Source organism: Monodon monoceros, unplaced genomic scaffold (genome assembly GCF_005190385.1).
Source record: "Monodon monoceros isolate NGI ecotype Baffin Bay Population unplaced genomic scaffold, NGI_Narwhal_1 Super_Scaffold_7, whole genome shotgun sequence".
NCBI classification, from domain to species: Eukaryota; Metazoa; Chordata; class Mammalia; order Artiodactyla; family Monodontidae; genus Monodon; species Monodon monoceros.
Window position 1 is genome coordinate 68,496,817 of NW_021703784.1, and position 26,594 is coordinate 68,523,410.

The following is a 26,594-nucleotide window of genomic DNA, read 5'->3' on the forward strand; positions in this document are numbered from 1 at the left end:
ACAGAGTTTTATGAAATTTAGCCAGTTTAATGTCTGCAAAAGCAAGTGTTATGCTGAATTAAGATATTGTTGTCATTATTAACTCAAGCATGGAGCTAAGCAATAATCATTTTGGTACCAGACAATAAAATACTTCCGGACTTTTTCAGAGAAAAAACTGCTATTTTAGAGACCATGAACAGAGACAGAATTTTATAAAAGGGAATTCATTATCAAATTTCTAAAAAGGCTTGGGAACCTGAAAAAGCAGGCTATCTAATTCTCTGTTTTGTTGTTGTTATTTTCATTGTTTTTAACCAATCATTTACTGCCCTGGTAAAACTGAAAGGACAGAGTTAATTAATTACATTTTAATTAGAGATAAAAAATTAAATGTGGGATATTAACATGCAAAACAAGGTCTTCTTATACAATGCCTACTTTGGGAAAAGAAAAAAGGTAGTTTTATTTTTTAAAAAGAAAAAAAAAAGCTAGAATAAGATGCTTTCAGCTTCTGAAAAGATAACCATTTTCCTTCACAGTGTTTTCCTACTCTGACCTAGGTAGTAGATGTAAGTAGGTAAGATTCCAATCGGTTCTCACACACCTTTGGTGTGGCCTATTCATTATGGATGTGCAAAACAATATCCCACCTCCTTATCTCACAGACCGGCTTCTGCATACCTTACTAAGAAACCTTCCCGTGGCCATGAGGTATAACTTTCTGCCTTAGATCATGTAGCAAATAAGCAGTTCCAAAACATGGAAATTAAAGTTCCTAAAAGAAGCCATTGTCACTGATCTCATTTGCCTGTTTTTAGGCTAGACTAGATGAATATTTCTACTGTTCTAGCTGCCTCATCATTCAGTGTAAGTGGCAGACAGTTTCTGCAATAATTAAAAGAAGTGAGAATGCAAGCATTCTGGATGCCATGTTAATTTTATTTGACTTATCTTAGTCATAGTATCCTGCTACATTTCTTTAGTAAGAAGGTTCCATAGTCAGGAGATGGCTGGAACAAAACTTGAGACCACAGACCAAAGGAACAACAAACTCCACACCCTAAACTATCATACGGAAATTCTCTAGTCTGGAAAACAATTACTTTAGGCCTGTGTGATTACTATGATTTCTACCTAAGTGATTACACAAAATCTGACTAGAGCTTTTTGGGTTTTTTTAAGTTGAACTCCAGAAATAACCATATGAAAACTACACCCACAGTGCCCCTTCTATTTTTTAGCCTCTCTCTTTGTCAGGTCACAAGAAAAAAAATTCAGCTAATTGGATCACCTCTGTTCAAAGCTCGTCTATGTATATCTGGTTGGGGTATTGCTGGATTGCTGGGGGGCAGGGGGCGGTAGAGAAGAGAAAAATTCAGGAAACAGGGCCTTTGGGTGATGAGAAATGTAGACTATATTTTGATTAAGGCCATCTTGGTTGAAATGCTGGTAATTGTCTTGTATTTGTAGTTTAAAAACATTAATCATCCTAAAAACTTACTATAGGGAATGACTGAATGATACGCGAGAAGAGAGAAAGGAAGTAAAAGAAAGGATAAAGCAACAAAGACAAGATTTGGACAGTTCAAAATTATTTCCCTTCACACAGATTTCTAATAGGATAAGCTCAGCTCCTTGGAACCATCCTTTTTCTCGAGAGCCCTTCAAAGATACTTTACATTTCTTTCTCCATCTTCTTTGCCTCCTAATCCTCACTGTGATACCTTGCACAAATTAAAAGCTTATATTTAATCCAAATGAACCATGGAGTTTAATATTTTGTGTTTTACATAAGAATTCAGTCTTCAAATAATACAATGTGAATTGATAGTCTCATAAAAATAACATCTTATTCATTCTTAAAACATTAAAAAATATACAAACTGTGTTAAGCTATATTAAATATTCACATCTATTTTTTTAAGATGGTTCAAAATACCTGCCCCAATCAATGCTACTACTAAAAGGAAGGTAAAGCTGGTTTTAAATAAATTTTCACTGCTCTCTGTTTAAATACTGAATCACTTAAACTCTAATTTATAATGTTACTTTTTTTTCAAATACTTTCCTAGAAGTTTATTCCCTAAAATTCCTTTATAGTAGTACACTAACAAAGAAAAAGTCTCCTCTGTCTTTGTGGTTATCGAATGTAAAGATCACCTTAGATATCAATGGTTTGGTACAATGTACACACATAAATATATCTTAAACTCAAGTTACTTAAATATGGTCTTATATACACACAAACTTTTAATACCTGCCACATACTCTAAACTACTTTTATATTAATAAATACATAACAATTTAAAGTATTTTCATTGATCATTAAAGTTCATTCAATATTTTTTCTTGAAATTGACCTTCTTTCCTGAGAAAAATTATCTTTGTTCTCCAAAATACCATTTAAAATATAATAGCATTTTGAGGATGGTGAAGAAGACAGGAATACCCCGATTTTGATATACATTATACATTCACTAAATGAGTCTTTGGTTCCTTAATACATAATCTCCTCAAGTACTGACAGCTCTTTGAATTCTGTATCATCTCACATCTTTTCAATGAGCACAGGCACATAGAACTTTTCAAGTCCAGACAACCAGAAGACTATAAGAAGTTATCAAGGTAAATTATTCATGTGCAGATAGACTAGCCCCTTTAAGGTAATAATCCATTCCTACAATTGAGCCCCATCTTCAAAAAGTAAGATATTTATTGTTTCAGCCTCTTGTAATTGGCCCTGCCATTGTGTTATTTCACTGGAAATCATAACAGAGGCTTTTTTCACCCTCTGATATTTTTCTATACTCCTTTCAAGAAAACACTTACAAAAAACTAATAACACTTTAAAAACACTGTAACTGTTCTCATCACACAATGAGAAGAGTAGTAAGAGTAATAAATAAGCCAATACTTACAAATACGCACAAAAAAATCAGCTCCAGCACCCAGAAATCACTGGTAAATTGCCTTTGAATTCATGAAAGTGACCTGAAAGTTTAGACAAAAAAGGAAATGAAAAAGGATTAGTAAATTGCATTTACTTGCTTTATTAAAGAATACATTCTGGCTACAAATTATACTATTTTTTAACTCGGTCAGTTGTCTACTCAAACAACTTTTTCCAAGATGATAATACCAAAAGAAACAATTCATTCATTGTTCTTCATCGAAGAATACAACATCTCCATCCATTATGGCTTTTAAAATACTGTCAGTAATAAAGTGGTGTTTAAAAATATGAATAAGTAAAAACAAAAGCAAGAAAAAAATTTAAGGGAATAAAGGCTTACAAGTTACATTTGAAAAACTGTTTATGTCTGCAAGTTAAAACGAATCAGATTCACAGAAAATACCTTGGATATGTCCAACAGGAATACCTTGAAGGTAGACTAAATATGAAAAGATGCAGTTTTAGTTCTGCCCAAGATGTGGAATCCATTTAGATGCTTAGGCTATATACAATGCATTCTGTATGAGCCACAATTCAATTCAAAATTCTTTTCCTTGCACACACTTTAGTTCTGGCTGAAGAGGTAACAGATGCAACTCAAACATACAGAGCTAGCCTTGTAAAAAGTTTTAACTAGCACAATGACTCACTTTATGCCTCTAAATATCTATGGTTTCCTCTCTCCAGAACCCCCATGCATTAGAAAGTAGTTTGGTAGTTTATTTTTATTGTTTGGTCTAAATACAGCACATTTTTGGTTCCATGAAAACAAAGAAACTTTGTTGCAAAGGCCTTACTCTTTCCAAAAAGTTAGGATGGCTATGAGTAGTGTTCAAGTGAAAATAATAATGGAGCTTGGGTTCCTAATTTAGGTCAGAAACTTTCCTAGACTCTGGGGACTGGTTTGATTCAATCCACGTATTTTAAATACAGCCAGTAAACATCTAGGTTAGTTAACTAACCTAGTTAGTTAGCTAACTAGATTTAAAGAAAATTCATTTCAAAAAACATAGATCTTGTTCAACATCATTTATAGGAACTACTACTCCCAATATTGCATTTATAGAACAAATGGCCATAATAGATTAGGTATTGGCCTCTGAAATTAAGTTGAGATATGAAATAAATATACAACTCAGCCCTTCCCCAGCTCCTATAACATGCTTTTGCCTAAGTGACCCATATAATTATTCTATTTTCTAGCCAGGGTTGATAGATAATAAAGTCCTGGACATTTGGACAGCTTTAAGTATCCATACGTTTCCTCACCAGACCTCTTTCTCTCTGTAGGAAATGGTGCCTCAGGCTTCCCCAATCCAATTTCACCAGTTTCTAGCAACTCTGCAATGGCTACTTCTATTGCATGCGAGAAGTACAAGAGAGTCCGCCCTGAGGAAGGTAGCTCTGTCATTTATTTTTGGTGTTATAACCCTTTACCTCCTCATGGCTTTCTGATGTTTCGGGATTCAGTAGAGCAATTTTACCTGGGACACCACACAACCCAATGTGGACACACTCTGTGTACTAGTCAAAGCCAGAAAAGAATTCTGGTTCTGATATAAGCTATTCTCACATTTTATCTGACCCTGAATTAAAAATTATAACTGAAGTTATCCATAAAGTAAATCTCTAGCAAAATGCTGTATATCCAAAAGCCTAAAGTCTGGAAGAATCTAAGTGTTCTTAAGTGCTCACATACTTTTAAAAGGATCTCACCTTGTATTTCTAGCAACTATTCTTTTAAAAGCATGAATTGGAATTATGCAATAAATATTATACATCCCATTTCTTCACTTCCATTTAAACAATGGAGGACAAAATAAAAGGCATCCAGATAATATTGTGACTGATGTATGTCTCATCTTTTTCAGTTAAGATCTCTAACTCTGGAGATATTTTAAATTTAGAATAAGTCAGATTCCAGAGATTTAGGGCAAATAGTATTTTAACATTCGTCAATATGAAGTCAATAAATCTCATTTGTCATATAAGTCCAGTCTTGCTGCGTATTTTATTTGTTGTGTTTTTTTTTGCGGTACGTGGGCCTCTCACTGTTGTGGCCTCTCCCGTTGCAGAGCACAGGCTCCGGACACGCAGGCTCAGCAGCCATGGCTCACAGGCCCAGCCGCCCCGCAGCATGTGGGATCTTCCCGGACCGGGGCACGAACCCGTGTCCACCTGCAGCGGCAGGCGGACTCTCAACCACTGCGCCACCAGGGAAGTCCCTTGCTGCATACTTGAAAAGTAACTCTGAATCTCATTATCAACTGATTTATACTATTGGTGAATTTTGCAGCAAACAAATTTAAAAGTATAAGCTTCTAAAATCACAGTTCACTATTATAAAAAAACCAAAAAAATCACACTAAGTGAAGTCAGACAGAGAAAGACAAATATCATATGATATCATTCATATGTGGAATCCAATTTTAAAAAATAAAGATACAAATGAACTTATTTACGAAACAGAAACGGACTTACAGATATCGAGAACAAACTTGGGGCTACCAAAGGGGAAAGGTCGGGGGAGGGATAAATCAGGAGCTTGGGATGAACACACACACAATACTATGTATAAGACAGATAACCAACAAGGACCTACTGTATAGCACAGGGAACTCTACTCAATATTCTGTGATAACCTATATGAGAAAAGAATCTAAAAAAGAATGAATATATGTATATCTATAACTGAATCACCTTGCTGTACACCTGAAACTAATACAACATTGTAAATTAACTGTACTCCAATAAAATTAAAATTTTTAAAAAAAGACTTTAATGCATACTTCCTCCTGTAGAGAATTTAGGAATAAACAAGCAATATTTTATGATGGGCAAAGAATTAAGAATCAACTCACAAGAATTAGCACACAACTTGAAGTAATCTACTTCTTCAAGAACCAGAAAAGTTTAAGCTGAAGAAAACATTTCCAAAATAAAATTGGCAACTTTGGTCCTGAGGGCAGCACAAAAGTAAGAAGATAGAGAAAGAAATACCATCTGATCTGGAAAATCACAATATGTTTAGTAAAATGAATCTTCAGAATACCCAATCACCATGGATTGTTCCACTCCTCTACTAGTTCATTCATTCATTCAGCAAATATTGATCATGGGTTAAAGATTTCACTGGACAATATAGTCACAAATTTTTTAAATAAAGAAAATCATTACGCTGTACACCTAAAACTAATACAATGCTATATGTCAATTACATCTCAATTTATAAATAAATAAATATTTTTAAATCATAGCCTTTGTCCTAAAAGACTTTTCAAACAATCAGTAATCCAACCATGGGGACCTCCCTGGTGGTTCAGTAGTAGAGGATCCACCTTACAATGCAGGGGATGCAGGTTCAATCCCTGGTGAGGGAACTAAGATCCCACATGCCTCAACAAAGATCCCGCATGCCGCAACTAAGATCCGTTGCAGCCAAAAATAAATTAATTAATTAATAAATCTTTTTAAAAAATAATAATAATCCAAACTGGACAACAAACTATTACGTCTGACCATGGTGCTGACATCCTCCATATTATTTGGTTATCAAATCTTTTGCATATTCTTAATTTACTAAATAAAAAGTGCATTGTAGCTAGTGGGAAGCAGCCACATAGCACAGGGAGATCAGCTCGGTGCTTTGTGACCACCTAGAGCGGTGGGATAGGGAGGGTGGTAGGTAGGGAGATGCAAGAGGGAAGAGATATGGGGATATATGTATATGTATAACTGATTCACTTTGTTATAAAGCAGAAACTAACACACCATTGTAAAGCAATTATACTCCAATAAAGATGTTAAAAAAAAAAGTGCATTGCTACAAATTCTTCAATATAAAAATGCACAAAGAATATAAAGAGTAAATTTACAAATGAAGAAATACAAATGTCCAATAACAAAAATATGAGTCTCCCTAATAATCAAGTAAATGTAAATAAAGTATTTTCACCTAAAATATTGGCAAAATATCTTGTAAACTGGACAAAAACTAGCATTTATGAGGATGTGGAAAAATAAACACTTTCAGGTACCATTCATGGGATTATAAATTGGGTACAACTTTTCTGAATGGTAATTTGACAGAAAGTGTTAAGGTTCGCAGGCCTCTCACTATTGTGGCCTCTCCCGTTGCAGAGCACAGGCTCCGGATGCGCAGGCTCAGCGGCCATGGCTCACGGGCCCAGCCACTCCGCGGCATGTGGTATCTTCCCGGACCGGGGCACGAACCCGTGTCCCCTGCATTGGCAGGCAGACTCTCAACCACTGCGCCACCAGGGAAGCCTCAGAGTGTGTTAATATTTTTAACATCAATATCCTTTGAGTTTGAAAGGCTATTTCCAAAATTATCCTAAGGAACTAATCACAAAAATGTTAAAAGACATATACATGTAATATGCATGTTCATTACAGCATTTTTCTAATAGCCCCAAATTGGAAATAACCTACTAACTGCGTAAGTAAATCATGGTACATATATATAACAGTACTCTGTAATCATTAAAAATTATGATATAAATCTATATTTAATGACATTAAAAGATGGCCACAAAATATTGTTGAATAAAAAAAAAACATGTATAATAAGAGCTAATTTATAGAAAATCAAATGTGTATATACACACATGCACACAAAGTAAAGTACAATTTAACAAAAATGTTAACACTGAGTGAGATATGGGCTTATTTTTACTTTCTTATTCTTATGAGTTGGTGTTATTTAGATTTTTTTTATCCTTAACATGTCTAATTTGTCCCAAAACAAAAAAGCTATTTCTAAAATTCACTATATCACTTATACATTCAAAAGTAGTCACCAAATCCAGACTAACGTGCTATTAATCTACCAGCAAAAGCCAAATATTAATATTAGTTACAAAAAGAAAAACCTCTGAATTACAAGGCAACTTCAAACAAGTATCTTGACATCAAATGAAGAAGCCATAAAGATTTTCACAAAGTATGTCCCCCTCTACCAAAAATAGGTAACAGAGTAAAGGTAAACAGAAAATAAACACAGTGCCGCCTCCCTGTATAATTAGACTTTAAAAGCTTTCAGGCTAAATTTTTAAATCCTGCTTAAAGCTGTCTCTAAACCACACCCATTTCTCTTTTTAATCCCCATCCCTTCTTTTTTTTTCCTAAGCAAGAAGGTTCAAGTGGGTGGTTGGATTAAATGACCTTCCAACTCTGAGAGTCAATAACCTAAGGCATTTTTTAAAGTACCAAAATGCTTCCAAAAACACCTGTAACAAAATTTTGTCCACCTTTATATTAAATTGTAGCATCACATGTTTAAAACTCAACTCAAGGACTGATTCTTTGGTTTAATAATGTTATGTTATACATAATGAGCCACTGAGTTAAAACAGCTACATTTAAAGCATTTATTTTCTCAACTAACTTTTGGAAAGACATCAATGCCTGGTGTTTCATACATCAAAATAAAAATTATAGAGACATTAAAAAATATCCTGTATGCAAATACAAATGAGTTTTACTGCAAATGTGATTTTTGCATTAAAACTGCTATTCTCTCCCAAGTTGCATCAATTAAAAAAAAAATGCAAAACCCTCCATAATATTATCTTTTGTTCTTTATAGCATTGCTAGGCTGAAGCCATGTTTCTTGAACTCCATCATTCTTAGCTTTCCTTTTCCTCTTAATAATTATACTAAATTATGTAGAATTTGAACTATGAAGTGTGAAAATGAAATGTGAAATTCATCTTGCAAAGGAACTGATACTAAGCTAATGCACAATTTTTAAAAAATGCAATTACTAATAATTAAGAATATCACAATAGTGAAGGGGAAAATGAGGTTTCACTTATTGATATTTACATCTTCTAAGGCAAAGTAAGAGTATTTCTGATGTATCAAGGAAGACAACTTAGATGCTACCTAGTATACCACTCCGCTTTCCTGGAACAAAAACCTATTTCCTCAAAGAAATAGGAATTTCCCCTATTTTAAAAAATCTCCAAAGATAGTTACTACTGAAGCATACTGCTAGTTGCCTATTTATATATTCTATGCTGCTCAACCTACACCTTCAATATGATTCCAGTATTAAGGGCCACAGTTTAGAAGGCATGTTGACAAGCATTCATAAGAGAATGGCTAAGAAATTTTAGAGGAAACATGTTACATTAAAATGGTTGCATGCTCTAAAGGTGGTTAGTTGGACTGAACTTTGGAGATCATCTAATCCAGTGATCCTCAAACTCTTTGGTCTCAGGACTCCTTTACATTTCTAAAAATTATTCAGAGTCCCAAAGAGCTATGGTTATATTTATCAATAGTTATTATATCTGAAACTAAAGCTAAGAAAAAATTTAAATAGTTATTAATTCATTTAAAATAAAATAAATGATTAATAATCATTTAGTGATGAACCTATTACATGGTAACATAAATAACATAATTTTAAAATACAAGCATATTTTACAAAACAAAAAAATTAGAAGACTGGCATTGTTTTGCATTTTTAAGTATCTCAAATGCCTGGTTCAATAAAAGACAGTTGGATTCTCATAGGTGCTACTGCATTCAATCTGTTGTGATATGTTGGTTTGACAGAAGTATGTGAAAAATATCCATCTTCACACAGATATGAAGTTGGAAAGAGGCAGATTTTTTAACAGCCTTTCAAGATAATTGTAGCTATTCTTCTTTAGTACTATATCAAAATTTGACAAGTAATAGTTTATCAAAGGTTAAGTGCAATATGGAATCTGAAACCTGAATATCAATTAACTTTTTATATTCTGTTACTTTAAAAACCACTGGTCTTGGGCTTCCCTGGAGGCGCAGTGGTTGAGAGTCCGCCTGCCGACGCAGGGCACACGGGTTCGTTCCCGGTCCAGGAAGATCCCACATGCCGCGGAGCGGCTGGGCCCGTGAGCCATGGCCGCTGAGCCTGCGCGTCCGGAGCCTGTGCTCCGCAAAGGGAGAGGCCACAACAGTGAGAGGCCCGCGTACTGCAAAAAAACAAACAAACAAACAAAAAAAACCCACTGGTCTTTAAATGCATCTTTTACCCATGCATGTTTTTGCAACATCATACATTGGTTCATTTGGAGAATACTGGTTCACTTGAGTTTTGCAGATCTTCAAAACGTTGATGTATTTCATTATTCAATATTTTGAAAAATCACATTTGTTAATATCACCAATTGTTAATATCACCAATCTTAGAAAAGTTTTTAAATATTGGAAAGCCATCAACCTCATGGTAGTGGATACAAGTTTTCCAAACAACTAATTTTCTCTTGAAAGCTCAAATTTTATTATTGACAACAAATAGTGTCAGTTGATTTTCCTAAAATGGGAGGCTCACTTTGCTCATTTTTGAGAATACGTCTGCCAAGTATCCACAGTTTGAATAACCATTGTGTGTCTGTTAGTCATTCTTTCAAGTAAAAATGACGTTCTATGAAAAAAACAGTTAGTTCAGCTTGAAACTCAATCATGCAAGTGATTTTTTCTCAAGGTAACTACAGTACTTGAGTAGGCAGCATAAGTGCTTTATTCATACTTCCCATTTCATCACAGACTATTAAAAATATACTTAAGGGTCAAGAATTAATAAAATCAATAATTTGTACTGCTTCATCTGCAACATTCTTAAGCAAAACTAGATTTTTTTTTCTGTGAATGGTGATTATTCTAAAAAATGCAAGGACTACTAACAAAATTTGGTGCCACTGCCTTGATCTGTGCTAAGGCACCAGCAGTCCTGCCCAAAATTGCTTTGCATCCTCAGTGTAAATGGCAACACTTTGAAAAAGGTAAATAGCATCTTAGTATTATGATGAAAATAGTTTTGATTTTTTAGACCCCTTGAAAGGGTGTCAGGGGTCCCCATACAGACCCCATTTTGATAACTGCTTATCTACTCTGATAATCCATTTTGCAGCTAAGGAAACTATCTAGTTTAATATTTTCAAGCCCACAAAGGAAAGGTAATATCTAGCACAGTGAGTGTAATGTGATTGAAAGTTACTCTTTCTTCTTTCCAAAATAAAAAATAACACTAGTGGGTGGGAATTACAAGGTAGTGAATTTTAGCTCAGTCCAGACAAATCTTTAAAAGCAATATAATAAGTTGCCTCGCAAAAAATAGATCTGTTCCTGAGTTTGTCAAAGTTAAGACTGGATGACTCTTTGCCAGGGATGCTGTAGAAAGAATTCTTACCCTAAGTTTAAAGTTGTATCAAAACTTAACTGATTATATAATCACTTAGAAAGCTTTTATAAAATTTGAACTTCTAGGCCCCACCCCAAAACCTACTAAACTGGAATCTTCTTGAGTGGGCCGAGAGTTTCCAGTTTTTTGAAAGCTCCTGAGGTGACTGTTAAAGCCCACCTAGCTGCAGATGGTGGTCAAGAACTGTTGTACCAGTTCACCTCTAAACTCACTACCACTTCAACATTCTACAATTTTATATTTTATCCACACCCACTGGAAGTATACCCTTAAACTTTAATGTAACATTTCCTAAGCCTACTTTAACACATTATAGATGGTCAGGATCAAGGTATTTCTGGGTCAGAAGAGGAGGAATTAATGTTGCATTTCCTAGGCCTGCGAGTTCACCTCTGCCAGCGTATGTAGCGGAATAGTAAATCAGAGATAGAATTGACTAAGTTTGATACATATTCACAACTGAGAAAACCCATAAAAAAAATGGTCAGTATAAAAATAGTACCTACATGAAAAATGAATGAGATTATTGAGAAGACAACGTGCCTTCCACTTTACAAAGGCAGCTTATTGCTATGAACCAAGACCAAAATATAGATCTCAAACCTCCAAAACCTATTTATAGAATTACTACCATGTGACTTAATCCCCAAAACTCTTGTATCTTGAGGTCTTGATTACAGAAAAATTTCATATACTTCATAAACACAACATAAGGCAACTTGTCCGCTTTACCAGAATCAAACAAAAATTTAGCAATAGGCCAAAAAAAAATTTGCAATATATTTTGTAACTTTTCACTTAATAAACTTGTTCTCTTTTATTTCTTCTTTCTTCTCCTGCTTTCTTAGCAAAACATACTTCTTGGAAATAACACCTATCAATGCATTTTTTAATATCCCTTTTTTTTCTTGCAGCCTGACTGATTTCAGACATATATGATATCAGCTTAATAACAAAAGTCAGAGAAGGTCTTGTGTAAGAAGGACTGGAGAAAAAAGTGATCATCAAAACATAATCCTCAGACCCCTTATTTCAGAAGTACCAGGTTCCTTATTAAAACAAAAAAAATTTAAAAGAGGCCCCACCCATTCCTATTGATTCTGTAATTCCAAAAGCATGGCCTAGGAATTTATTTTAAAGCATAGCCCCCAGGTGATTCCTGTGCACACTAAAATTCAATAACTGCTGGGCTAAAGGGCAACTGTGTTAAATGAGGATAAGCTCACAAAAAATTTTGCGCAAAAAGAATTTTTTTAATAATCCTATAAAATGTTTTATCTTACTAAAAAGATTCTCAATGCTTTTGGATTTCCTATTTTTTTAATAAAATATTTTTTTAATGTAAGGATAAATTAGAAACTAGAATTTAACTTAAAAATTCAGGCTTAGTTATTGTAGAGTGGTTTTTTTTTGAGAATGATACATGCAATTCTCCACCAATACAATTAACATTTTTGAGAGCCCACAGGATACATAACATGAATTGGAATCTCTGGGGATTCAGAACAACAAAGCACAATCCCAAATCTCCAGCAACTGACAATTTGGATTCACTGTGAGATAAATATTATATTTAGAATAGTCTCAACATTTGCAGTTGCATTATCATATCTGGAATAAGGAGAGGATTCCATCCCTGCTGAGTTTTTTCTCCCTGAACTCTGCTCACAAAATAAAGTGGCAGTACATTTTTAAAGCAATCATTTAACAAAAGTTTCTAAATAAGTACTGATTTTTTAAGACCATAAATTTTAAAAATAAATCTACTATTTTCTATAGGGTAAACTGATAGGCAAAAGAGATGGGGTTGTTCTTTGTACTTGTTCTAGGTAATTAAATCAAGATAAATTTAAAGACATCTAAAGAGGATCTGTTTTGATACTCATTTTAAGATACTCTTCTTGTTACCACTCTCTGTACCACTCCCTCTTAACCACAAATAATGACTTCAGTAATGGGGCTCTGTAATTTAAAGTATCAGGCAAATAACACCAAGTTACTTAGATGAATTGACACGGCCTGTTGTGCAAATATGTACTTAGGATAAGATTATAAAAATAACAGCTGCATTATCAACAGCTCATCATTTACTGAATGTTTGCTCTGTGTTAAGCACTGGAAAAACAAAAATGAATGACATAGAGTTGGTGACTTCAAGGAGTTCACAACCTAGTAAAAGAGACAAATAATTACAGCTTTGTGTGAAATACATGAGATGAAGAAAATTTTATAAAACTATGTAATCCAATTTTCTGAAATAAAGAATATATATAGAAATTGGGGATGCTGCCACTTAACTCCTAAGGTTTTTGTGAGGATTAGAGATGAGAAAATGCTTCCTAGATGGGATATGTCTTCTATAAATGTACTTCCCTTTTTGCTTTTTCCCTGAGATTTCGTTGAAATGTGCCCAAGTCACAACTTACTCAGATGACCTGGTGGCTAATATAACCACTCACTTTTTAAAGAAGAATGTCTTAAGGGTATATGACCTTGGCAATGCTACCCCATCATCACACTCAATATATGGACACACTGCATGTCCTCAGGGAGCTCAGTTATACACTATGGATTAGTCCTTCCCAGACGTAATTAAGTCTTCTGCTCACTCTCAAAAACACAGAAACAAATGAAGAAAATCATGTAGAGAGATCCTGTTTATCCTTTTACTGTATGTCTTTCATAACAATTTAAAGATTTCACTGTGAAGTCCAGACAAGATCTGGCCTGGCATCTCTCAGAGTGCCTCACTTACTAAGTGAAAAATAGGAATACCAGGATGAGATGTACCCAAGTTTACAGGCACATAACTCACTTAGGACCACATGACAAGTTGGTGACAGAGCTTTCACTTTAAGTCAGAGTTTCCAATTACTGAGCTCACGTCTATTCTATGAGGAACATAAATGTCTCCTGTTATTTCATCTGTAAAATGGGATAGTTAGCATTCACTTCTCTCATACCATGTCAGTTTCACTACTTTGCCTTCACACTTAACTCATTTGAAAAAAGATACTTCATAAAATGCAAAAGGGTTAAATACCTGGGGTGAAATATATTTCTCTGGTGCTAGTACCTTCCCATTTCCCCCAACTCCAATCAACCAACAATTCCTGTATACTTTTTGTCCTGGAATTTTCCTAATTTTCCTTTTTTTTTTTTCTGATTCACAATGAGATTGATGGGACTCTGTGTGTGCGTGTCTGTGTCTGTGTCTACACGTGTGTAGATACACTTAGGAAAAATACTCTGCTACACAAGACATAATTCTCATTTCCCTACATTACTGCTCTCATGCCACCACTGGGACAAAAACCATTGCCTCTTTAATGTGAGAAGATGGAAGAAATGCACAGCGCTCTCCAATACTCAAATCCCAGCCCTAAATTTCATCCCTATCAATGCTGTTTCTGCAGAATTCACAGTAAAAAAAGACTAGGCATTATTAAGCAATAAGTTGATATTTATTTTCTTATTAAATCGTCATAATTACTTTGTGATGGGATTACTATCCTCATTTAAAAAAAAAGAAAAAACTGAAACTCACTGGGATTAAATATTTACAAAGGTAGTAAGTGGCACGGTTGGCACTCAAATTCACAATCTCTGGTTCCAAAGCTAGTGTACTTTCCATGTTTCATTTAAGTAGCATTCCTTAATATTCCAGATCCTTTCAAAACTTACTGGTTCTGATGCTAAAAGAGCTTCGTTTAAGAGATCCTAAATCCCACCATTTCTATACATTGATCCTACTCCTGCCCTTCAACCACCATATTTCTCTGGGACAGGCACTATGCCAAGTCCACACATCAGCCTATAATTCAAAGCCTGTTTCTTGCATTCTCTACTCCAGGGTAGCTTCCCAGAACAATTTTACTGGACAGAGGAGTCTTTCTTCTAAAAAAAAAAAAATGAAAATATTTAGCATATCTATCACACACAATAAGGAAACTTCCAAAACTTATTCTAAGGTCAGTGATATTATTTTGTACATTAAATAATTTAAATTTGAGATGGTTTTGAAAATTAAATATATATGCTTAATTCCTTTCCAATAATAAAATAATCTAAATAAATTTTAGGTTCAAAATGTGTAATGTAAAGTACAAGAGTTCAAACAGTATATTATTGGCACAGGAATAATAGGCAGATCAATAAACAACAAAAAATCTAGAAATAGATGACAATTTGTAGAAAAATTTAGTCTATAAGTGACACGTCAAATCAGTGGAGAAATGATAAACTATTCAACAAATGATGCTGGGAATGAGTAGACATTTGGAAAAAACAATATTGAATCTCTACCTCCACTTTACACTAAAGTAAATTCCAGATGGATTTTTTTAATGTAAAAACTAAAAAGAAAAATGACATTAAAACAAGGAAAAGATTAGCAAAATTGACTACACTGAAAATTTTAAACTTCTGTATTAAAAAAAAAAAAGACCATTAACAAAGTTAGAAGGCAGACCACAAACCAGAAGGAAAAAAAAAAGTATATTTTTGGTATGGTATGACTAATGGGAACATCAAATCAATAAGAAAAAAACAGAAAAATAGGTCACAAAAATAAATAGAATATTTACAAATGAGAAAAGGGAAAAAGAAAATAAGCTAAAAAATGATTCAATATCACAATTAATTTTTAAAATGTTAAGTAATACATTGATTCATATCTCAATACAAGATAACAAAGATTTAAAATATTAGTAATATGTAATGTTCATGAGCATGAGGAATTGGGCACTCTCATTCACTGGTGAGAATGTAATACAGCACAACCTTTCTGGAGGGCAGTTTGACAATTCTGCATTCCCTATATCACTTATAGAAAAAAATCAAACAATATGGAAAAGCATAAGAAAAAAGTAAAAGATATTCTTTCCAATACATCCAAATTTTTTTTTTTTTTTTTTTTTGCGGTTCGCGGGCCTCTCACTGTTGTGGCCTCTCCCGTTGCGGAGCACAGGCTCCGGACGCGCAGGCTCAGCGGCCATGGCTCACGGGCCCAGCCGCTCTGCGGCATGTGGGATCTTCCCGGACCGGGGCATGAACCCGTGTGCCCTGCGTCGGCAGGCGGACTCTCAACCACTGCGCCACCAAGGAAGCCCTACATCCAAATTTTAAATGTACATGTCCTTTGATACAAGAATTCTAGTTCTATTTTATCCTAAGGAAATTATTGGACAAATGGGTAAAGAGCATATGTACAAAAATGTTCACTGAAGTGTTGTTTATGATAGGAAGGAGCTGGAGACAACCAATGATTAATCAATATTCAAATAACTAGGGTACAACCAAAAAATAGAGTACAATGCAGTCATTACAAAAATCCATATTTATAAAGAAGAAAGATACCCACAGCATAGTTACTGAGGGAAAAAAAAAAAGGCTGAAGAAGCACATGTATTTTCTTCCAACTGTATAAAAACATATAAACTATTATATGGGTATGTACGCATATGAACAGAAAAAAAGGATATATGGCAAAATGTTATTTATGAGTGTTCATATCTATATCTATACTTATATATGTGCATAAGTTAAAAAAGAAAGGATATGCAGCAAAAGATTATTAATGAATTCTGAGATTAACATTGAAATTTTCTTTTTTTCTCTATTCATTTCCTTATTTTCTGAATTTTTTATATGCCTTGACATTCTTTTTTTGTATAATCAGAAAAGAAAGGATTTTTATTTTTAAATAAATTTAAAATGAGGTAAAGATTTAATTAATATTCAAACACAAATTTTTTTATACCAAACTATAACCCTAAAAAGATAATCCTAACTAATACCAGTAAGAATAACAATGCTAAATCTAAAATGGTAGGTTTAAATCTACTGTAGAGGGAAAATGACTAGATCTACCCTGGTTAAAAAAATTCAGTGTATGTGAATATACATATTTTACATGCACAAATAATGTATGTAAATATGTTACATCCATAACAATAGCATGATCTATGATTTGGTGATATTAGCATACTCTTCCTAAAACAGCAGTGTTTTAAATTGGTAAATTTAGTTAGAGCTTTCCTTCAAAATGTCCATCACTTTGACCCAGCTCCACTTTTAGAAATCTATCCTAAGGAATTAGTCATAAACACAAAAATAATTTTTGTACAAATATATTTATTCCAGTATTATTTAAAAGAGCAAAACAAAAGAGGCAGGTTATAGATCCTATTTAGGTAAAATAAGGATAGATATAAATGTGCTTACATAATAGGTATAGAAAAATTCTAAAGGGATACCCAGAAAATTCTTCATGGTGGAACAAACATCTTGATTTTTCACTTTACACATTTCCATATTTGAATTTTGGTCATGAGCATGATTACTTTTATCATTTAAAATGCAAAAGAATAAAAGAGATAAAATGGCAAAAATAATAATAATAATTTGAAGCAACTGATATCTAAAAATAAGAGAATATCTAAGTAAGATATCATCCACTCACTAGGCATAACACTATGTGGTTATTAAAATTTTTATTTAGAACCCTGGGTAATAGCATGGGAAAATACTTATGTCATAACGTGAAGCAAAAAAAGGAATAAAAATTATATATACATACTTCTAAAAAAAAAAAAAGCCGACGCTTAAGAAAACAACTGTGAGGAAATATTAAGCTGTAACAAAGGCTGCCACTGGGTATAGGACTGGGATAAATTCTTTCTTTTCTTTCCACTTTTTGTACTTTTACAAATTTTCATAATGCTGAACATTTTTAAGTGGAAAAAATTAATAAAGCGGGAAAAAAGTATACAATTCTATTTTATACAGAGTTCACACCTTCAAATGTCACTATCTTGACCAACTTTCAAAGAGTTTTTTCTGAACTGTAATTAGCATACAAGTAAATCTCCTTAATTAGTAATGTGAATTCTACATCCTATATCCAAAAATAAGGGAAAGTTTAAGTAAAATATAGCCCATTACCAGGCATAATATTATGTGTTAATTAAAACTTTCACTTAGAATCCTAGTTAACAGCATGGGAAAATACTCACGTGGCACACATCCACTCTACTGTATAATAAAGTTGTAATTTAGCCAACAGAATTCCCTAACTTCCTTTGAATCAGCAATATTCCTGTGAAGTATGGAATAAGATAAACTACTTTTTCCTTGATAAGTAACTTCAGTTTCCTCATCTATAAAATGCACATAATAATATTATACTGCCTCACAGATTTATTGCTAACATTACATGAGATAATAAGTGTAAATCAATTAGTACAGTCTCCTGGCACTTATTGTACTCAACAAATGGTAGCAATTATTACTATTATGAGCATGGTTGCCCTTAAAATATTTACTTACTCTCTCCTTTCTATTAGGATAAACTCTATGCAAGACTAATCGGACTGAAAGAAGGATATATTTTTAATTAAAAATGAAGATTTAAGTATCAGAGTCAACTTAAAATCGTAAGAGTGTAAGAAAAACACAAAATTTATATATGGGAAGTTACTTATCTAAACCTTATTCTGAAAATGTAGACTTTTAAAAGAATATATTTACTATTCCTGTGCTCAAGTAATTGTAAGCACACAGAACCTCAAAATAAAAGAAAATCATGTTCTTGCATAGCTAACCTCCCAGACTAACAATCATTGCACAGTATGAGTTTTTTAACCTTCCTTACTATTTAGTCCATTAATTCACACTCTGCTAGAACAACAGGAACCAGAGGTAGTCTTGTATAGTGAGAAAGAATGAAGGCTAAGAGGCAGACCTAGGTTCAGACCTTGCCCTGTAACTTATTAGATGTGTGACCATGGGCAATTATTTAATTTCTCTGCAGCTTAGTTTTCTCATCTGTAAAATAATACCTCAAAAGATTTTTAGAATAACTAAATGGGATGATCTATATAAAATATGTAACAAACATGTTGACCTCACAAAGTAGTAAGTGCTCAACATTTTCTTTGGCATTTATTAACAGGGATCAGCAAACTTTTCCTATAAAAGGCCAGACAGTAAATAATTTAAGTTTTGAGGGCCATATGATCTCTGTCACATCTACTTAACTCTGCCATAATAGAGCAAAAGCAACCATAGAAAATACATAAATAAGTGGGCATGGATATGTTCCAATTAAACTTTATTTATAAAAATAGGTAGTGGGGCTTCCCTGGTGGAGCAGTGGTTGAGAGTCCGCCTGCCGATGCAAGAGATACGGATTCGTGCTCCGGTCCGGGAAGATCCCACATGCTGCAGAGCAGCTGGGCCCGTGAGGCATGGCCGCTGAGCCTGCGCGTCCGGAGCCTGTGCTCCGCAACGGGAGAGGCCACAACAGTGAGAGGCCCGCGTACCGAAAAAATAAAAAGTAAAAAATAAAAAAAATAAAAAAATAAAAAAAATAAAAATAGGTAGTGGGCCAAATTTGGCCACCTGGACATAGTTTGCTGAATCCTGATTTAGTGGACTCCCCAACTGGATATCCTCTAAATGGCTCTCTACACTATGACCTCCTAGGAAAACTCCTTCCATTTTCAAATCTTCTAAATCAGTGTTTTCAAAGTGTGCTCTATGGAACACTCATTTCCTGAGACATTAGTAGAAGTTACACCTCAATAAAATTCTATGATCATAAAAGTTTAAGTAAAAATAATTAATCAGAAATGAGCACACTGCAAATCAACTATATTTCAATTTAAAAATAAATAAATAAAAAGTTTAGGAAATTCTTGGTTGAACAAATTTTGTGTCTGTAGAAATTCTTTATACATTAATGTCTTTGGAAATCTCCAAAAAGAGCATGCGGAGTATAATTCATTGAGTCATTATTTTGGCAAAAATTTTTGAATGCCTATTCACCTAGTGATGTGGATATACAAATAAATAAAATAGGCAAAAGTCCCTGCGTTCACTAAGCTTACATTCCAATAGGGAGGCAAACAATAAAAAAATAACAAGCAATACAAATAGTATTTTAGATGATGGTAAATGATATAGAGAAAAGTGAAGCAGTTGGAGGATAGGGCGTGCTAGAGTTATAAGTATGATACACAGGATGTTCAGAGAGATTAAATGTAAATGGACAAATACTCCAATTGTAAAATCCTCATTAAATGTGGCTTATAAGAGATATTTTTAAACCCTAAGCATACAAAAAAGATAACAAGTGAATTTTTTAAATATAACATACAAATACTAACAAAGGAAAACTTTAATAATATCAAACAGAATGGCTTAAAGGCAAAGAGTATTACTAGAGATAAAGATCATAGTTAACAATAAAAGATTGTTAATTCATTAATTATATATAAAGCATATTTTGTTAAGATATAATGATTCTAAATTTGTATGAACATAATGATATAGTCTCAAAATATTTAGCTAAATTTGTCATAAATATAAAGCAAAATAGAGAAATTCATAATGAGTGAAGACTTTTAAATACCTCTCTTGACATAACTAAAAAAAAAAGGAAAAATAAAGAAGATTTAAATAATACGATCAGCAAATTTGACTTAACTGATGTATTTAGAAGGGTGAACCAAACAATCGTAACAATTGCATAATATACATTATTTTTAAGCAAATGTTAGTCAGTCATACTTAATAGTAAAATATTGAAAGTTTTTTCTCTAGGATAGAGAATACAACGAGGGTGCCCATCATCACTACTTCTATCCTCAACATTGTATTAGAAGTCTTAAACAGTACAAAAAGGCAAGAAAAAGAAATACAAGGTATAAGCGTTGAAAAAGAAGAAATCAAGTTGTCCTTATGTGCAGATGATATGATTATACAGGTAAAAAATTCAAAAGAATCTACAGAAAAATAATTATAATTAATAAGTGAGTTTGGCAAGTTTGTGTTCTATGCTCATGGATTGGAAGACTCAAAATTGTAATGAAGTCTAACTCCCCAAATTAATCTATAGATTCAATGGAATTACAATTCCAATAGTTTTGTGCATGTGTGTGTGTATATATAACTTGCTAACTTGATTCTAAAATTTATATGAAAATCCAAGAAAAGCTAAGAAAATCTTGAAGAACACAAAGGATAGACTTGGTCTACCAGATATCTAGACTTATTATAAAACAATAGTAATTAGGACAGAAAGGAATTGGCCCTGGGTGGGGGAAAAGGAACAGAATCAAGAGCCCAGAAGAAGAAAAAGAAGAAACTAAGCAGATATACGTACTTGATTTACAACAAAGTTATAAGTTGGCACTACTAAGCAGTGGGGAAAGGATGGGGTTGATTTTGTTTGTTTACTTTTTTCAATAAATAATCCTGCATCAATTAGATATCCATACAGAAAAATAAAAAAAAAACTTGACCCCTCGGTTATTATATTCCATGATACAAAGGTTAAAAAATAAGTTTTTCTTAAATGCCTCATATTTAAACATAAAATAAGCAATCTAATACAAAATGATGAAAATGCAAATTAAAACCATGAGGTACCAATTTTCACCTGTATGGTCCAGGGCATAGAGAAACAGGTATTCAAACATTATTGTTAGGGGTACAAATGGGCACAGCATCTACTAAAGGCAATTTGATAACACCTATTTAAACTTTAAATTGCATATAACTATTAACTCACGATTCCATTTCTAGGAATTTTTCCTACAGATGTATTTGTACATGAACGTAAAGGATATTCAATGCAATATTGTTAGTAATAATACCAAAAGATTAGAACCAACCAAAAAGTCCATTTAAGACAAGGATTAAATGTTATATCACACTAATATATTGAAATATTATGTAGTCAGTTAAAAGGAATGAGAAAGCTCTATATGTCCTGATATATATATTGTGGAAATGAAAAAAAGCAAGATACAGACAAATATGTATAATACTACTTGTGTTAAGAATACCATTTATGTTAAAAAAAAAAAAGCATTTCATAGTATATCTCTACATGGATACATAAGAAATTGGTTATAGACATGGCTTTCAGGGAGGGAAACTGAGGAACTTGCAGGAAATAAGTAGGAGATCAACTTTTTACTCTATACCTTCTGTACTTTTATAAATTTGTACCATATATACAGAAGACCTATTTAAACAAATAAATATATTTATTTTGGAACTGAATTTCACACAAGTACTCACAGTCCCTCACATATAATAAGTGTCTAATCTTGTGACTAATAATAAGATATAAAGATTACCTGGCAAGCCTTTATTTGTAAAGTATGCTATCTTATGCACAGTTAGTATATTAGCTACAAACATCTTTTATATCCCTGGAGTCAGTACAACTGAGTGAAGTTTTGCAATTTATCATCCTGGTATAATGATCTCAAAATATGGAAGTGGCTTTAAGATTACACACTGTTTTTTAAATATACTACAAAATATTGTTAAGCAAAGCAAGGATGAGGGGTATTTTAGTCTTCTTCTAATGAATATCAGAGTAAACACTATAGAACAAGATCATATAAATGACAGGAGAACAAGTCGTGTCTATGCCCAGACAGGTCCACTAAATATATACTCCCTCTTTTTATAATTTTTAATAATTTTTTATTTTATATTAACTGGGCATACTTGAGAAATAATTCTTTCTTCCAGCTGACTTAACCATTTATGCAAAAGTAAAATGACTGCTGTAAAATGGGTTAACTCAAGCAGATCATTCACTTCAACTCGACCCCTTTCTCTGTAAAAACAACTCAATGAACACGGCAGCACCCTAGATCATTTAAACAGGACATTTCGTTTTAATATTCTTGAATCTAACTTTATTGTGTATTTTATGAGTGTCTCTTTCATTTCAGTTAATCTCATGTCTGTCTTTTAAGCTAATTCAACTATCTACAGACCTCATTTTGAGTACAATCATGAGAGTATGAAAGATCTACCAATCTCATGTCACATCAGAACAAATAGGAATGAATGACATCTGAGAAAGGAAAAAGTTGCCACTCTCAAAATTCGGAAGCTGTTAATTCTCAAATCAGTAGACTGCAGCATGGTTCTGATCCACTTGCTCACAAACTTTAAAGAGTACAAGCTCCTGAATTCACATTTAACTCTACAGTTAGTTACTTATTTACTTGTTTCTTCAAATCAAAAATCTATTACTCTGAACTGGTTGGAGTCAATGGCCTTATTTATCTTAATCCTATGTACAACTGTTATTTTTTTTTCCTTCAACATATACTAAGCACCTGATCCTGGTCTACATGAACAGAGCAACTCTTAAATTGTTTTAATATGCACTTCTTCAGACCATAAATCTCTTAAGGGTAAACCAGTATTTTCTCTTTCCTTTTGTACATTTATACACTATCTTAGTACCGAGTCTTCAATAATTTTTTTTCATTATGCGACATTGTAAAAAGCAAAGGACAATTTAGTTTATCTACTTGGTGAAAAGAAATATTTTGATATATATCAATTTACTAATCAAAGTTCATTTTAATAAGAACTCATCTTTTTATGGGAAATTATGATTATTAACACCCTGGCTCTTGCTTCCAATAAGATACCCTTGTAGGGTACATTATTCTGAACTTATATGTTGTCATATGTCATCACATCTTGGAGACTAGTATCACCATTGTCTTAGATTTGAGATCCATTACAGAGATATTTCTGATATAGCAATTAATTTTATTTCTCCATTTTTCAGTGTAGGCAAACTGATCAGGATCGGGGGACAGTAACCAATGCTTCTTGCAGGTTAACTGAAAGAAAATATAACAAAACCCAATAAAAAAAAATTATCTCAGTTAAGATTCTGATTCCGTTGAATAAAAAAATAAATTAACAATTTGAGATGATTTTCAGGGAAAAGGATGGTAAGAGGAAAAAAAATAAGTTTCCAAGGAAATATATACAAATATACTTCTTTAATGAATATAATACAACAGGGGCTTCATTCTAAATGATACCTCCTTACTGCGTAGTAGTTTACAAGCAATCTAACTCTTCCCTCAGAACTAAAAGTAGTTTTTTTTCCTTAAAATTTTACATGTCTGTTCTTCTGTCACAAAAGCACATGCTGCTATGGATGATGATGACTATGGAGCTACAAAGTTTACCACAGTTTCAGTCACCAGTGCTCCCACCTATACAGTGTCATCCTCAGAAACCATCTGATGTTCCTTCTGCATAATCAGTAAAACACTGAGTTAGCACTTAACACTCTAGGAAAGATTAAACCAATTTTTTTAAGCAAAAAAAATTCCAGCCAAGTCAAAACAGAATTGTAATGTATCAAAACCTCAAAAGGAGATCTTTATATGCTCAGGATTTACCTGTTTCTTTGATTGCAGTACCTGAACTCTACAAACAGTATATTCGGTGAGTAGAATGCTGGCAAAGCAGATGTTACCCCTTGCATCCTCCATCTAAATTCTCATTCCCAATTTGGTCGTCTGCAGTGGTGAATCAGAACAAGGTGATTCATTCAACTAACGATGAGAAATTTGAAGCTATACTTGCCTCCTAGTGTTTACCTTGAAATAAGGCTATTATGCTACTAAAACTTAAAAGCACAGGAGCTAGCCAAGTTGCAAAATAACATTCAAGATAAGACCACTGCATCATGATTTCTCTCTAATTGTTTTCCTTAGAACAGATGTCTAAGATGAGTTCCTCACATTAAAAACAAATGGGAGGAGATTAAGGTTTTCAACTATACCTCTGACAAGCTCATGAGTGTCTTACAGTTGTCAGAATTCATTCAAGAGGAAAGCAAGAAGCATGGCAAAACATAACTCAGCAAAGTATTGTGCCTTAAAATATGTCTTACACCAAAACTTCAGATTGTACCTATGTTCTTTTTTGTCCCAGCTTCTGTGAAACAACTGCTTGCCTAAGGACAATGGAAACAACCAAAATTTAATGAGTGCCAACCATCTTCCAGACACTTTAACATATACCAGAAAAACATGTTGTCATGGTAGACAAAAGAAAAGTACCAAAGGCTATATAGTTCCTACATTATGCACCAAAGTACCCCAACGCACCATAGAGAACTCATAGAAATACTAACATATTTTAACTTTTTAAGAGAAACACAGCTCCACACGACATCTGTTGATTGACACATATCATTAGCAATTGTGATCATTTAAAAATGAAATTGAAGTAGTGTTTTTCCTTTCAATTTATCTGTATTATTTTTTCAAAATCTGCTAAGTTTTTAGTACATAAAAACTTAAGTTGTTTGATCCAAACTAAGTACTGAAGTGAACTGTTAGGTATTTCTTTTGGACCAGAGCCACCTTGAAAAAATTAGTGACACACTAAAGACACCATGAACCAAGAAAATTTGAGAACTTCTGGCTTAGAGCCTTAGAGCCTTCTTACTTATGAATACACACGACTCAAGTAAATAAAAGCAAATCACTGTTGATAAGGAAAATAATGAAAGTATCTGAAAACGCACTTTTCCACCCAGTGTCTGAATAAACTTGGTCCACAGGAAGGGAATGACTCTGAGATTACTGTGAGCAAAATCAATAGTCTCAATGTCAGTGCCAAATAAGTCAGTGCCTCGAAATACATATGCAATCCAAAAAGGAAAAATGTGAGATGAAAGTGCTGAGACAACCTGAGAAAAGTAAATCAGAAGCACTCTACATAGCAGAAGAAAAACTCACTAGAAAAACAACGTTGTTAGGTTAGAAAGTGACAGAGACAGATATAAGCATTTGTGTAACTTCACACTCAGAGGTATCCTGGCAGTGTCTGGTAGTATTTCTGATCCTGTAACCAGGAAATGTACATGAGGTCATGGAAGAAACAGATAAGTAAAAAAAAAAAAGAAAACAAAGTCCTAGGAGTTTGAAATATATACACACACTCAAAAAAGAGGGACATTAGAGATAAAATATAACAGTGCAAGGGGAAGGATCCTCTCAACAGAGTGAAAAGGATAACGAACGTAAAACAACCCATAAATTCTCATGTAAAGTCAGGGAACGATAGACTACTGATGAGGCCAGGCAATGCCCAGAATTGTGATTCCAACAAGAACGTCACTAGAACATTATAGCAAAATACAATGTCAATTGGTTTGAAGGAATGATCTTTATTCCACAAATAAAAAAGGATGAGACTTGAACCTAATTGAGAGTTTCACATCTCCTAATCAGCACACAAAGATTTTTAATGTAAAAGCAAAATTCCATCTAAATGTAAGACTGCAAACTGTTAGTAAAAAATTGTGTTTTTTTTTAAATGCCGAAAGTACACTATTGATACACTCATGTTATTTAATTGAATTGGAGGGAATGGAGGAGTTATCTGGGATATCTATGCACAGTTATTTTACTAAAACTAGGTCACACAAAAGGGAAACCAGTAAAAGCAGAGTAACATTGTCACATAATAGTGGCTATTAGTCCAAAGTCGAGCACTCTCTTCCTTTCTCTATACTAGCTCTGTGTAATCTTAGAAGTGTCACTTAATCTTATTGTTTCTCAGTTTTCCCAAGCTTCTAAAATGTGC

General features: G+C 33.4%; 1 protein-coding gene across 3 annotated transcripts in view; it reads right to left on the reverse strand.

Moving 5' to 3' along the window:
- SOX6 (SRY-box 6) overlaps nt 1-26,594 on the reverse strand; it is a 691,286-nt gene that overhangs the window by 516,453 nt on the left and 148,239 nt on the right. For all 3 annotated transcript variants that reach the window (XM_029207698.1, XM_029207700.1, XM_029207699.1), the window contains one exon: nt 2,901-2,973. The gene's annotated coding sequence lies outside the window, so the exon portion shown is untranslated. The remainder of the gene's footprint in view (nt 1-2,900; nt 2,974-26,594) is intronic.